Source organism: Lithobates pipiens, unplaced genomic scaffold (genome assembly GCF_037356315.1).
Source record: "Lithobates pipiens isolate NorthernLeopardFrog02 unplaced genomic scaffold, aLitPip1_a1.2 Scaffold_23, whole genome shotgun sequence".
Taxonomy (NCBI): domain Eukaryota; kingdom Metazoa; phylum Chordata; class Amphibia; order Anura; family Ranidae; genus Lithobates; species Lithobates pipiens.
This window is the reverse complement of record NW_027507785.1, coordinates 55,686,831-55,700,503: the sequence shown is the minus strand read 5'-3', so window position 1 is coordinate 55,700,503 and position 13,673 is coordinate 55,686,831. Positions and strand designations below refer to the sequence as shown.

Sequence of the window (13,673 nt, the reverse complement as noted above, 5' to 3'; positions counted from 1 at the left end):
CACGGAGCTGCTGTCAGCGCTGTATGTCACGGAGCTGCTGTCAGCGCTGTATGTCACGGAGCTGCTGTCAGCGCTGTATGTCACGGTGCTGCTGTCAGCGCTGTATGTCACGGAGCTGCTGTCAGCGCTGTATGTCACGGAGCTGCTGTCAGTGCTGTATGTCACGGAGCTGCTGTCAGCGCTGTATGTCACGGAGCTGCTGTCAGCGCTGTATGTCACGGAGCTGCTGTCAGCGCTGTATGTCACGGTGCTGCTGTCAGCGCTGTATGTCACGGAGCTGCTGTCAGCGCTGTATGTCACGGAGCTGCTGTCAGCGCTGTATGTCACGGAGCTGCTGTCAGCGCTGTATGTCACGGAGCTGCTGTCAGCGCTGTATGTCACGGAGCTGCTGTCAGCGCTGTATGTCACGGTGCTGATGTCAGTGCTCTGTATTACGGTGCTGCTGTCAGTGCTCTGTATCTCCTGCACCCTCTTGTTTGCCTACCCTGGTCCCTGACCTTCCCTCTCCTCCATTGCCTTCATTAGCTCCATAGTCCTGAATTGTCAGAACAATTTCCCAAATAAAAAAAAAATGCTTGTAGTTATCGATCCCAAATTCACCTCATACATGTATTATGCTATTGTCCAGGTGGTGGGACTACGTGCTACCCCCTAATAATTACCCCGTGGCCGCAAATTCGACCTAAAGGTTTGCGAAATTCGCCTCCCATTGAAGTCAATGGAGCCCGCGGCGAACGGTCGTTTTCGCGAACGTTTGTGTCCGTTCGCGTTTCGCGTTCGCGAAACGTCCCGTCGGAAGTTCGTCCATCACTACTGGCAAACGGTAATGTGAAAAAAGTATATAACGAGTGCAGAAGGCTGGGGAAAACCAGTGTGATACTATGTGAATGTAACAGTGTGTACTATGTGAAGAGAAGTACCTATTAAACAAATTAAATAAATACAAAAAATTGTATATAAATGCAAGAATCACTGAGTGCCTCTATAAATAGGTTAATGAAACCCAATCATGTGATAATAAAAAGTAACAGCAGATAATAATCATAAACACATGTGACAATAATAAGATAATCAAACAAATTTATAATGATTATATATAAAAGCAAACAGTGAAACCATATAACATATAATAACTGATGAAAAAACAGATCAAATAAAGTCCATACACAATATGTGGGTAAGTTGTTCACGGTGACAAAAATCCAAACACCCCAGAAACTTGTGAAGAGAATGAAGAAGTGCCTCCACCTACAGACACGCTGCCGCTTACCGGAACAATGAGGTCCCTTATTACAGGGGACCCAGGAGCGCCAGTGGCTTATAACCCAGCCTGGGGTCTCAATGGCATGCACCAGACTCCTCACTCTCAGCAACGATAATCCTCATCCCAATGGAGCCAGATGGGTAATTCCCAATAAAATAAGAAAAGGCTTGAGCATAGTGTAAAACCGTCAGTATTTTATTAATCATTAAAAGATGAATGGACACTTACAGTCATGTTGAATAAAAACAGCAAACAGAGAACAATCGACCTGGCCGATTCTCAACAGCAACACGTTCCTTCCGGGACTAGCGCTTAGAACGAGGAGTGGCGGCGGACTGACGTCACCGCGCGATGCACAGTTGCTGCATTTGATGGCACAGTGAGGCTGCAATTGATTGTTTTTTTTCAGTATTTTTCAGAATTATTCAGTTTGTTTGCCCCCCCCCCCCCAAAAAAAAAAACATTATTGAGCACTAATCACCACTGGACTACAGAATAAAACCTACCAGGAAAGACTACAGATTTTTAGGAGAGACTACAGAAAAAAACTGTCAGGAGAGAGTACAGGATATTAGGAGGGAATACATGATAAAACATATCAGGAGGGACTGCAAGGTACTTGGGGCACATACACACTTTCAGATGTGTTCACCACCTCCCTGAAAAGTGATCTGTAGTGGATCGCTCAGCAGACAGCAGTTGACAGGCAGCTGGGAGGTTACATGTTGCCTCCTCACCACACCTGTCTTCAGCCTTGAAAGACTGGAGTACCGCACCAAACCGCAGTTTCAGCGTGGTTGCAGTGCAGCCCCATTCACTTGTGTGGTTTGTGTTTGGCAGTGGTACTGCCTGCCACGCACAACATGGAGTATAATGTTGCCATGGACACAAAGCACTGCGCGTGTGTACCACCCCATGCGGCCACCACGCTAGCTTAAGATGAGTTGTTGGGGTTCAGTAAAACCGTGGCTCAGTCACCTAGCACCAGCACTCTGCTGCAGTTAGCCAACACATGTGCAATGCGGGCTGCTGGTGCTCTAGTGCTGTGTTTGGCTGATGCATGCGCAGTATGGGCAGCACGTTGTACTGGGCTCTGGTGCCGTGTTCGCCTGATGCACGTGCAGAGCAGGCAGCGCACAAGGAATTGTGGGACATGTGGTTGCAAACATTTAGTTCTCTGCTTTGCTCATGGTTGTGCTCCCTGCCTGGAAGAGACACAGGAAGGAGAGAAAACCATAGAAACTAAAAAGAATCTGGGGGTACAAGAACAAAGATAACATTATGGGGTCTATTTCTACGGGGTCTGTATTTCTAATATGAATATTTACTATGATCGGTAGCTCCATCTAGTGGTCATAATGCAGTATTTTTTTGAAATGTCTCAGTCAGGAACAAAGCACATTATGGCCACTAGATGGAGCTGCCGATCATAGGAAATAATCATATTAGGCAAAACACGAGAAAAATGTAAAAGACTTGGGCACTTGGAGGAAAATATGGCACAGTCCTTGTACCCAAACAGTATTATTTAATTATCATGCTACAAGCAAGAATATAGGAGTGCATAATGCACAGATCAGTAGACAGAGTACAACAAAAACTTTCCTCCCTCCCCAATCCAAAATCCCCCCCCCCCAGTACAGACCCCCTTCCCACACTAGTAGAGACCCCTTTCCTCCAGTGCAGCTCCCCCTCATCAGCTTAGCTCTCCCCCCATTACAGATCATTCTCCCTCCCAGTTCAGCTCTCCACCTTCCATGATATCCACTTACCAGACCAATCTTTTCAGATTGAGATGAAGTTCTCCCTCAACTGTTTTATGGGACTGGAGCTCAGGAGAAGCTAAAGACAGCCTTCATCCCTCTGAATTACTGCTGCCTGTCTTGGGTTCTGACAGATGGCAGGAGTGGCAGCTGCAGGGCTTTTGCTGTCAGACTGTCATGTAGCGGCAGTGCCGTGGATGCTCTGGAGGGGTCCCAGCTAGTCCCACACGTTTCACAATGGCAGTCATTTAACATAAATCTGCCACAAATCTGTGCAATTCAAACTGAGCAGACTGTCAGGTAGCTGCAGTGCCGCAGGTGCCTTGGAAGGGATTGGATCCCCCGATCCCCCTCCTTATCTACGCTCCTACAGCTCATCCCACATATGTCACACAACAGGCATTTAACATAAACCTGCCACAAATCTGTGCATTTCAAACTGAGCAGTATATCAGGTAGCTGCAGTGCCACAGGTGCCTTGGAGGGGTTTGGTCCCCCTCATCCCCCCTCCTTATCTACGCTACTACAGCTCCTCCCACATATGTCACACCACAGGCATTTAACATAGACCTGCCACAAATCTCTGCATTTCAAACTGAGCAGACTGTCAGGTAGCTGCAGTGCCACAGGCGCCTTGGAGGGGTTTGGTCCCCCTCATCCCCCTCCTTATCTACGCCCTTGCAGCTAATTCCACTTATGTCCCACCACAGGCATTTAACATAACTTTGTCAGACACCTGTGCAATTCAAACTGAGCTGGGGGGGGGATGAAAACTGAAGGTGATAGAAATGCTTGTCAACATGATAAGTAGATTCATACACAGGGGCAGCTGAACTTGTATACAGATCTTGTCCTGGAAAAGCAGAGCTAAACCACCCATCTTCTCCAATATCCTGGCCCTACCTATTGGTTCTTTAATCTAACCGGTGACATCTCTGACCAATAGGTAGCCTTAGGAAATGGGACAAGACTGTACTGTATGTTCAGCCTTTGATTTGATCGAAACTTCAGCTTCCCCAATATTCGAATCTACTAATGTTACTGAATGCAGCGTCTGCTCCATTTTTTTTTTATGATGTGCTCAGGCTTGTAACAGTTTTACTGTAATTATAAAATAAAATCGATTTTTTTTTCACATATGCCAAAGGTAAATATCTGTTCTCCATGCAAGACACACATTTGGATTTAGCCCTAGGTTATTTGTTAAATGACAACATCGTCAGATAGTGGCGCCGGGGTAAAGTGTTAAATTATCTGCGCTCAGACGCGGCCTCTCCCTCGGAAGGGCTCTACTCCCTGCCCCAGTTTCTTTGCCAACGAAGACAGAAGCTGCTATTTCTGTATTGTGTAGTAACAAAGGAAACAAGATAATTGCTTGGCTCGGTGAATCCTTGAACCTGGACTTATTTTTAGATTTCATTCTGCGGCTTCCTAAAAATAATCGCACTGGAGATTAACTCCTGTACAAACAACTTGTAAGCATACAAATAATACAGCTTTACGTTGTCTCTCTCTAGTGGAAACACTGAAAAACACAGTGGCTTAGTGCTTACTACTCCTGCCTTGCAGCACTGAGGTCCTTGGTTCAAATTCCAACCAGGATACTGTCTGCATGGAGTTTGCATATTCTGCCTGTGCTGGGGGGAGGTATCCTTCCCAAAGAGGATAGGGGTTCTTCCCAAACTCCAAATTAATTGGCTCCTGAATTAGCCCTATTATGTGTACGTATGCATAGAGATAGGGTGGTATCAATTAAAATACTACCTAAACAAAATGATCATTTGGATTAGTGGCCGCTGGTGGTATATTTATTTGGGGGGGGGGGGGGGGGGCGGCAAACAATCCCCCGGTCAGTCAGTCACCAGCCCTGCACTTACCCCATCTAGGTCGCGGAATCCTCCGGGTGGCGGGCGGCTTCTCCTCCCCCTGGTGCTTCATGTTGGCTTCCCCTGCCTCTCCTCACTTCTCCTCCTCGGCGGCCAATAAGATCGCGTCTCCTCTCAGCCAGTCAGGTGACGGGTCTCAGGACCCACTTGCCGATTAGCCGGGAGGAGAATCAGGAACACAATTGGGAATATTCATTTGTCATTGTCACACAACTGGGTGGGTTAGGGGCGCAGTGCTCCGTGCCCCGAGCCCACCCTTTTTTGAAGCCTATTAGAGCCTCTGGCCCTAATCGTGTGCTTCAAAAAAAAAAAAAAACCCCACTGGAATCCAATGTGTCCGGCGCTCCACATTACGGGCCGCCAATGTTTTAGATGATCTGTGCACAGTGGCTTAATGGCTAGTACTTCTACCTTGTAGCACTAGGGTCCTCAGTTCAGATCCCAGCTAAGACACGATATGCATGGAGTTTACATGTTCTCCTTGTGCTTGCGTGGATTTCCTCAAACATGCTAAAGACATACTGGTAGGTTAATTGGGCCCTGTCCAAATTGGCCCTAGCACTGCAGACCTGCAGGGGTTACAATAGCAATCCTGCCCATGCTCCAGGGGGCCTGTGCAGGCTTCCTGGGACATTAGCTTTTGACAGCAACCCATCAATCGCGATCTACCCCTCGATTGCAGGCAGCTGATGGGTAGATCGTGTCCCTTCCTTGCCAACCCCCAGAACCTGAACAGGGGGCATGGAGGGGGGTGGCATTACCTGGGACCATTCCACGATATTTTCCTCCTGTAGCTGCTGCAGGGGGAAAATAGAGTGGATCGGTCACAGTAAATGCCCCCACCCCCCCCCCCCCCCCCCCGCTGGGACTCCTGTCCAGGTTCCCCTTCCTTCTTCTGCCTGAGCCCCCCTGTGTGCTCCCCCGGTCCCCCCCCCCCTCACCTCCTCGTAACTCTTCCGGCCTCCCCTCCTCTCCTCCCCGCAGGCTGCTGCAGTAGGTGGTTTCAGGATGGAGAGTGGGGGAAGCAGCCTGTATACATGACATTTACTGGCCCTTCTATTTCTGAATGAACACAGTGAGTGTAGGTATACCAGCATTTGTATGTATACCAGCATTTGTATGTATACCAGCATTTGTATGTATACATACAGGTTGGGTAGTATTGATTGGAAATGCTATCCAATAAAAATGAATATTTGATTGATCTGTACACAGTGTCTCAGTGGCTAGCAAACCTGCCTTGTAGCGGTGGGGTCCTCAGTTTGAATCCTAGCTAGGTCACCATCTTGACAGTAAAAGAGAAGAATCTGGTCGGCCACACATCCAATAAAATCTCCTTTCTTTAGACATATTCAAGAAAAACTCTCCACACTACATTCAAGGGAACATAGCATTCCAGCTAATGCTCATGCCCCTATCCTTTAATACACTATATTACCAAAAGTATTGGGACACCTGCCTTTACACGCACATGAACTTTAATGGCATCCCAGTCTTAGTCTGTAGGGTTCACTATTGAGTTGGCCCACCCTTTGCAGCTATAACAGCTTCAACTCTTCTGGGAAGGTTGTCCACAAGGTTTAGGAGTGTGTCTATGGGAATGTTTGACCATTCTTCCAGAAGTGCATTTGTGAGGTCAGGCACTCATGTGGAAGAGATGGCCTGGCTCACAGTCTCCACTCTAATTCATCCCAAAGGTGTCCTATCAGGTTGAAGTCAGGACTCTGTGCAGGCCAGTCAAGTTCCTCCACCCCAAACTCGCTTATCCGTGTCTTTATGGACCTTGCTTTGTGCACTGGTGTGCAGTCATGTTGGAACCTTCAGAAGGGGCCACCCCCAAACTGTTCCCACAAAGTTGGGAGCATGAAATTGTCCAAAATGTCTTGGTATGCTGACGCCTTAAGAGTTCCCTTCACTGGAACTAAGGGGCCAAGCCCAACCCCTGAAAAACAACCTCACACCATAATCCCCCCTTCAACAAATGATTTGGACCAGTTCACAAAGCAAGGTCCATAAAAGAATCAACTTTATTTGAGTTGCTGCACATGCGCATTAATTGCAGGGATCAAGGTGACGAATGGGCTCTGCATATTTAAAATTGGGGTTCCTGATAATTGTCCCCCCACACACATTTAGAGTAGGGCTGCAGAGATCGGGAAATGTCTTACTGCTTGTGATTAGCGCTGTGCAGTGCCGACTTCCCGGTGGGCTCGGCACGTACGGCTTGCAAACACGCCTGAGCTCATCCTTAATTTAGAGGTAAGGACCTGGGGAGGGACCAATCCATAAAGCAGGGGTGATTGTGGCACGCCGACCCAGAAAATGAGCTGATGAAGTGCAGACCATGGACAGAGTTCATAGACAGTGTCCCGGGATCTGTAGCCACAGTGTTGTTAAGTGTGCATTGAGTGCCCCTGTTAACAATTAAGCCCAGGAACTAAGTGCTGCAAAATCATACTATGAACAGCTATACCGTGGGTATCCAAACTTTGTAAGCAAAGGGCCAGTTTACTATTCTTACAACTTGAGGGGGGGGGGGTATGGTGGCGGTCTGTGTAAATGGGGGGTGCCAGTGAGAGAAACAGCACCCAATCATTGGTGTTAGTGAGGAATTTGTGCTGTATTGTTGGTGTCAGTGGGAGGAATAGTACCCCATCATTAGTATCAGTGGGAAGAATAGTGCTCCATCATTGGTGTCAGTGGGAGGAATGGTACCCCATCATCAGTATGAGCAGGAGGAATAGTACCTCTTCATTGGTGTCAGTGAGAGGAATTGTTGCCCCCTTGTTGGTGCCATTGGGAGTAATAGTGCCCCAAGTATATAGGCAGGCAAAGGGCCGCAGTTTGGCGATGACCGAGATATACCATCAATCTTCCAAAATTAAAGTGTTATTAAACCCAAAAGAAAACCTTTATTACATACCGTATATACTCGAGTATAAGCCGAGATTTTCAGCCCCTTTTTTGGGGCTGAAAGTGCCCCCCTCGGCTTATACTCGAGTCATCGCTGTCTGTCTGCCCGATCAGCGTGTTGAGCAGACAGACAGCGGCCATTCTAAGATTCAAAGGCCGCGCCTCCGTCGGTGATAGGCGGAACACTCAATTTCCCAAGAGTCTGTGTTCCGCCTATCACGGACGTCCTCTCATCCTCGTCCGTGGTATGAGGATGAGCGGACGTCCGTGATAGGCGGACCACTGACTGCTGGGAAATTGAGTTTTCCGCCTATCACGGACATCCGATAGGCGGAAAACTCAATTTCCCAGCAGTCAGTGGTCCGCCTATCACGGACGTCCGCTCATCCTCATACCACGGACGAGGATGAGAGGACGTCCGTGATAGGCGGAACACAGACTGCTGGGAAATTGAGTGTTCCGCCTATCACCGACGGAGGCGCGGCTTTTGAATCCTAGAATGGGCGCCGACGAAGAGAAGAAGGACGGAGGCTCGGCACGGGACGGGACGGGACCGGACCGGACGGGACGGAGGCTCGGGACACAGGTAGGCTGGACGGACATACACACAGCTATGGATGGACACACACACACACACACACACACACACACACACGCATGGACACACACACACACACACGCATGGACACACACACAGGGATGGACACACACACAGGGATGGATGGATGGACACACACACAGGGATGGATGGATGGATGGACACACACACAGGGATGGACACACACACAGGGATGGATGGATGGATGGACACACACACAGGGATGGACGGACCCACAGGGATGGACGGACACACAGGGATGGACGGACACACAGGGATGGACAGGCATATCTCACCCTCGGCTTATACACGAGTCAATAATTTTGCCAGTTTTTTGGGGGTAAATTGGGGGCCTCGGCTTATATTCGGGTCGGCCTATACTCGAGTATATACGGTAGTTAGTCAGGCTGAAAAAAAAAAGAAACAAGTCCCACGCAGCTTAACCAATAAAAGAAAAAAAAAAAAACCTCACAGTTGATGCAGAAGAAGGCAAAAAACCTCAGCAAAGCATAATTCAAAGCATGATTCATGATTCCACTCCAGCAGGGGAAAAAATTCCTTCCTGATCCCCCGAGAGTCAATCAGATTTTCCCCGGATCAACTTTACCTATAAATGTCAGTACCCAGTTATATTTAAGAAAGTATCCTGGTCTTTTTTAAAACAATCTACTGAGCTGGCCAGAACCACCTCTGGAGGGAGTTTATTCCACATTTTCACAGCTCTTACTGTGAAGAAACCTTTCCATATTTGAAGATGACATCTCTTTTCCTATAGATGTAAAGAGTGCCCCCTTGTCCTCTGTGATGACCTTAAAGTGAATAACTCAGCACCAAGTTCACTATATGGACCCCTTATATATTTTACATGGTGATCTCCTTAATCTCCTCTTCTCAAGAGTGAATAGATTCAGTTCCTCTAATCTTTCCTCATAGCTGAGTTCCTCCATGCCTCTTATCAGTTTGGTTGCCCTTCTCTGCACTTTCTCCAGTTCCCCGATATCCCTTATGAGAACTGGTGCCAAAAACTGAACTGTATATTCCAGATGAGGTCTTGCTAATGATTTGTACAGGGGGTAAAAATTATATCTCTCCCTGAAGTCCATACCTCTCTTAATACAAGAAATACAAGAAAGGACTTTGCTCACTTTGGAAATCGCAGCTTGGCATTGCATGCTATTATTGAGCTTATGATCTACCAAAACCCCCAGATCCTTCTCCACTATGGATCCCCCCAGTTGTACTCCCCTAGTATGTATGATGTATGCATATTCTTAGAAACTCAAAAATAAAAACCTGTTATAGCTCAACCAACCCTTGTGTTAGAACATGTCTATGACTCCACTCACCATACAACTGTGATTGCAAGAAAAAACTATTGTATTGATATCAAAAGATTAGTAAGCGACATGATAAAAACAAATACATACATAGCATAAGATTTGGTTGGTAACCACCCAGTACTGCAGTAATGGGGAATACTGTGAGATATGTGGGGGTTAATCCCCAGGCTTCCATGGCCTATTGAGAGGGTGTAAATGACCTTGAGGTAGCTGGGTTGGACTAATTGATCAACTGTAGTTCTGTCTCAGTCTGATTCATGGTTTCTGATAGGATCTCTGCAGCTCCTCCAATGTTACCATGGGCCTCTTGGCTGCTTCTCTGATGAATGTTCTCCTTGCCCGGCAAGGTCAGTTTAGGTGGACGGCCATGTCTTGGTAGGTTTGCAGTTGTGCCATACTCTGGATTGAACAGAGCTCCGTGAGATGTTCAAAGCTTGGGAAATTTTTCTATAACCTAACCCTGCTTTATACTTCTCTACAACTTTATTCCTGACCTGTCTGGTGTGTTCCTTGGCCTTCATAATGCTGTTTGTTCACAAAGGTTCTCCTTCCTCTGAGGGCTTCACAGAACAGCTGTATTTATACTGAGATTAAGTTAAACACAGGTGGACTCTATTTACTAATTAGGTGACTTCTGAAGGCAATCAGTTCCACTAGATTTTAGTTAGGGGTATCGGAGTAAAGGGGGCTGAATACAAATGAACCCCCCCCCACTTTATTATACATATTTATTTGTAAAAAAATTTGAAAACCATTTATCATTTTCCTTCCACTTCACAATGATGTGCCACTTTGTGTTGGTCTATCACATAAAATCCCAATAAAATACATTTACGTTTTTGGTTGTAACATGACAAAATGTGGAAAATGTCAAGAGGGTATGAATACTTTTTCAAGGCACTGTATATAGTGTATATGTTGCTTAATCTGCATGCAGTGGGACCAGCTAAAGTTCCTATAGATCATTTAGAAGTTCATCGGATGGCTTGTCACTTGTCGCTCGCAGTCACGCACTTTTCCGCTGTCTGTCTGGGCCCCGCTTGAAAATAATCAAATAATCTGTACAAACCGTCTACGTTTTTGTTTTGATTCAATTCCGCCACTCTACAGTCAGACTCCGCCAGGGTGCCCTGCTCCTCCCCCCCCCCCCCCACCGCGCCGTTACAGCAGTCTGCTAGTTTTACACTGCGCGGCGTGACCGCGGATGACCTCGTTCCTTTGTTCCATGGAATACCTCCACAGAAAAACATGTTGTTTGAATTCTTGGCAGACCATCAGACATTCCTCAGCAATGCTCTAATTGTTATCCTTATTGTCATTTTCCTCTATTTTCCCCTCCCGTCTGCTGACTTCCTGTGGAAAATGAAAGATTACGATTATAATACAATACGATGTGATACAATGTAATACTATGCAATGCAATACGATACACTGTAATACAGTTACAGCTCTGTATTCATTAATACATCATTACCTTTCTTTTTTTTCTAGGTACCTGTATTTGGCCTGGTATCCTGTACAGCAGAGCTGAGACTGTCAGAAGAAGAAGCAGCACTTGGAGCCAATCAGTGAATGTGTTGACATTCACCTTTATCAATGCCAGAGCTGTTTTTGCATTTCTTTGCACACGTTTGAAAAAAAATCATTTGAGACCTAAAGATTCAATAAAATGTACGTCTTTACTTTGACGTATATCTTTTTTTTTCAATGAAGCGGTCGGCTTTCATATAAAAGTGGTCCCAGCAGCAGATTTGCCAGCGGGGTCACTTTTATAGGCAGCGGGAGCAGTGCCCACCCTCCCATCGCTTGCCGGTCCTCTCTGAGCTTATCGGAGCTGTCAGCAAGCCCAGGGCTGATCCCATCCTCTTGATGCCTGGGCAGGAGGCCGAGTGAGGGCAAGATGGCCCCCACTCAGCTCTATGACCTTGGAGGACCAAAGTGATGTCTGACGCAGGGGTGGGTCCAGAGTCTAGTCTCGGGAGGGGCACTTCCAAAAATACGTTTTTTTTTGGGGGCAATTTATCGGGGAAATGGCTGGTGTTGGCGCTTCAGTCATCACGGCACCATTGTTGTTATGGTGTCAGGATGATTGAAGCGCATTGTTTCTATTATTACATTGTTATATAAAATGAAATAGTTCAACTCACCATAATGCCGAATCAGTGGGAGCCCTGAGCGTGTCACTTGCCACGTCGTCTGCCACCAGATGTGGATTGTCACTTGCCACATCACCTGTCACATTGTCACATGCCACGTCATCTGCCACCAGATGCGGATTGTCACTTGCTGTATCACTTTCCTGCTGTGTCCCAGAGAGTCAGGCAGCAGGGAGATGATGTAATCTCTCCGCTGCCCGCGGCTGCCTGCACAGTGAGGGCGGAACTGCAGGGATGCAGGGCGGACGGTGAGAGATGATGTCATCGGTGAGAGATGATGTCATATCTCACCCGCCAGCTCCCTGATTGGCCAGCAGCCTGCCTGCTCTCTCAGACTCTCATTCGCCCCGGCCCGCCCGCTCTCTCACCCGCATTCTCGGAGCCCACCCCCCCCCCCAGATCTGCCCCTGGTCTCACATCACTTCCGCCTCTCAGGCTTAAAGGTTTTTTTCCCCTTTCTTAACCACTTGAGACCCGCGCTATAGCCGAATGACGACCTCCTTTGCCGGGACTACGTCTATTGACGTCGTCCCGTGCACGAGCGGCCTGAGGGGCGCGCGTGGCGCGCCCTGTGTTCGGCGAGTCTTTGAGACTCGCCTGATCACCGATCTGAGCAAGGGGTCGATCCCGACCCCTTATCACGTGATCAGCTGTCAGCCAATGACAGCTGATCATGTGATACAACGGAGCCGGTAATCGGCTATTATTCCTCCTCGCACTGACAGCGCGAGGAGTATAAAAAGAGCCGATCACCGGCGGCCGTGATCGGGACATCAGTCCCGATCACAGCCAGCCCTGCCAGTGCCCACCTGCCCCCTGCCAGTGCCACCTCAATAAAAAATAAGTGCCCCCCGTCAGTGCCACACAGCAGTGCCCATAGTGCCACCCAGCAGTGCCCACAGTGCCACCCAGCAGTGCCACCCAGCAGTGCCCACAGTTCCACCCAGCAGTGCCCACAATCTGCCTCAACAAAGGTGCTGCACCCCAGTGCCACATATCCGTGCCCATCAGTGTCATCTACCAGTGCCCATCAGTGCCCATCAGTACCGCCCATCAGTGCCCAGCAGTGCCACCTATCAGAGCCACCTATCAGTGCCCATCAGTCCCATCTATCAGTGGTACCTATCAGTGCCCCTTAGTGCCACCCATCCGTGCCACCCATCCATGCCACCCATCCGTGCCACCCATCTGTGCCATCTTATCTGTGCCCATCTTTGCCCATCAGTGCCGCCTTATCTGTGCCCATCGGTGCCGCCTTATCTGTGCCTATTAGTGCCGCCTTAACTATGCCTATCAGTGCCCACCAGTGCAGCCTATCAGTGCCCACCAATGCAGCCTATCAGTGCCCACCAATGCAGCCCATCAGTGCCCACCAGTGCAGCCTATCAGTGCCCACCAATGCAGCCTATCAGTGCCGCCTCATCAGCGCACTTCAATGAAGGAGAAAAATGACCTGTTTGCAAAATTTTATAACAAACTATTAAACATGATTTTTTTTTTTTTTGCATCTTCTTTTGTTTGTTTAGCAAAAAATAAAACTCCGAGCTGTAATTAAATACCACCAAAAGAAATCTCTATTTGTGGGAAAAAAATAATAAAAATGTCATTTGGGTACAGTGTTGTATGCCCGCGCAATTGTCATTCAAAGTGCATCAGCGCTGAAAGCTGAAAATTGGTCTGGGACTGAGGGGGGTTTAAGTGCCCAGTAAGCAAGTGGTTAAAGTCAAAATTCCATTTTATTTTTTGCTGTTAA

At 47.8% G+C, this 13,673-nt stretch overlaps 1 long non-coding RNA gene across 1 annotated transcript in view; it reads left to right on the top strand.

The window, feature by feature from the left end:
• LOC143926955 (uncharacterized) overlaps window positions 1-11,779 on the top strand; it is a 190,944-nt gene extending 179,165 nt beyond the window's left edge. The window contains exon 3 of the long non-coding RNA XR_013262164.1: window positions 11,256-11,779. This is a non-coding gene — a long non-coding RNA (uncharacterized LOC143926955). The remainder of the gene's footprint in view (window positions 1-11,255) is intronic.
• Window positions 11,780-13,673: the final 1,894 nt, after the last annotated feature.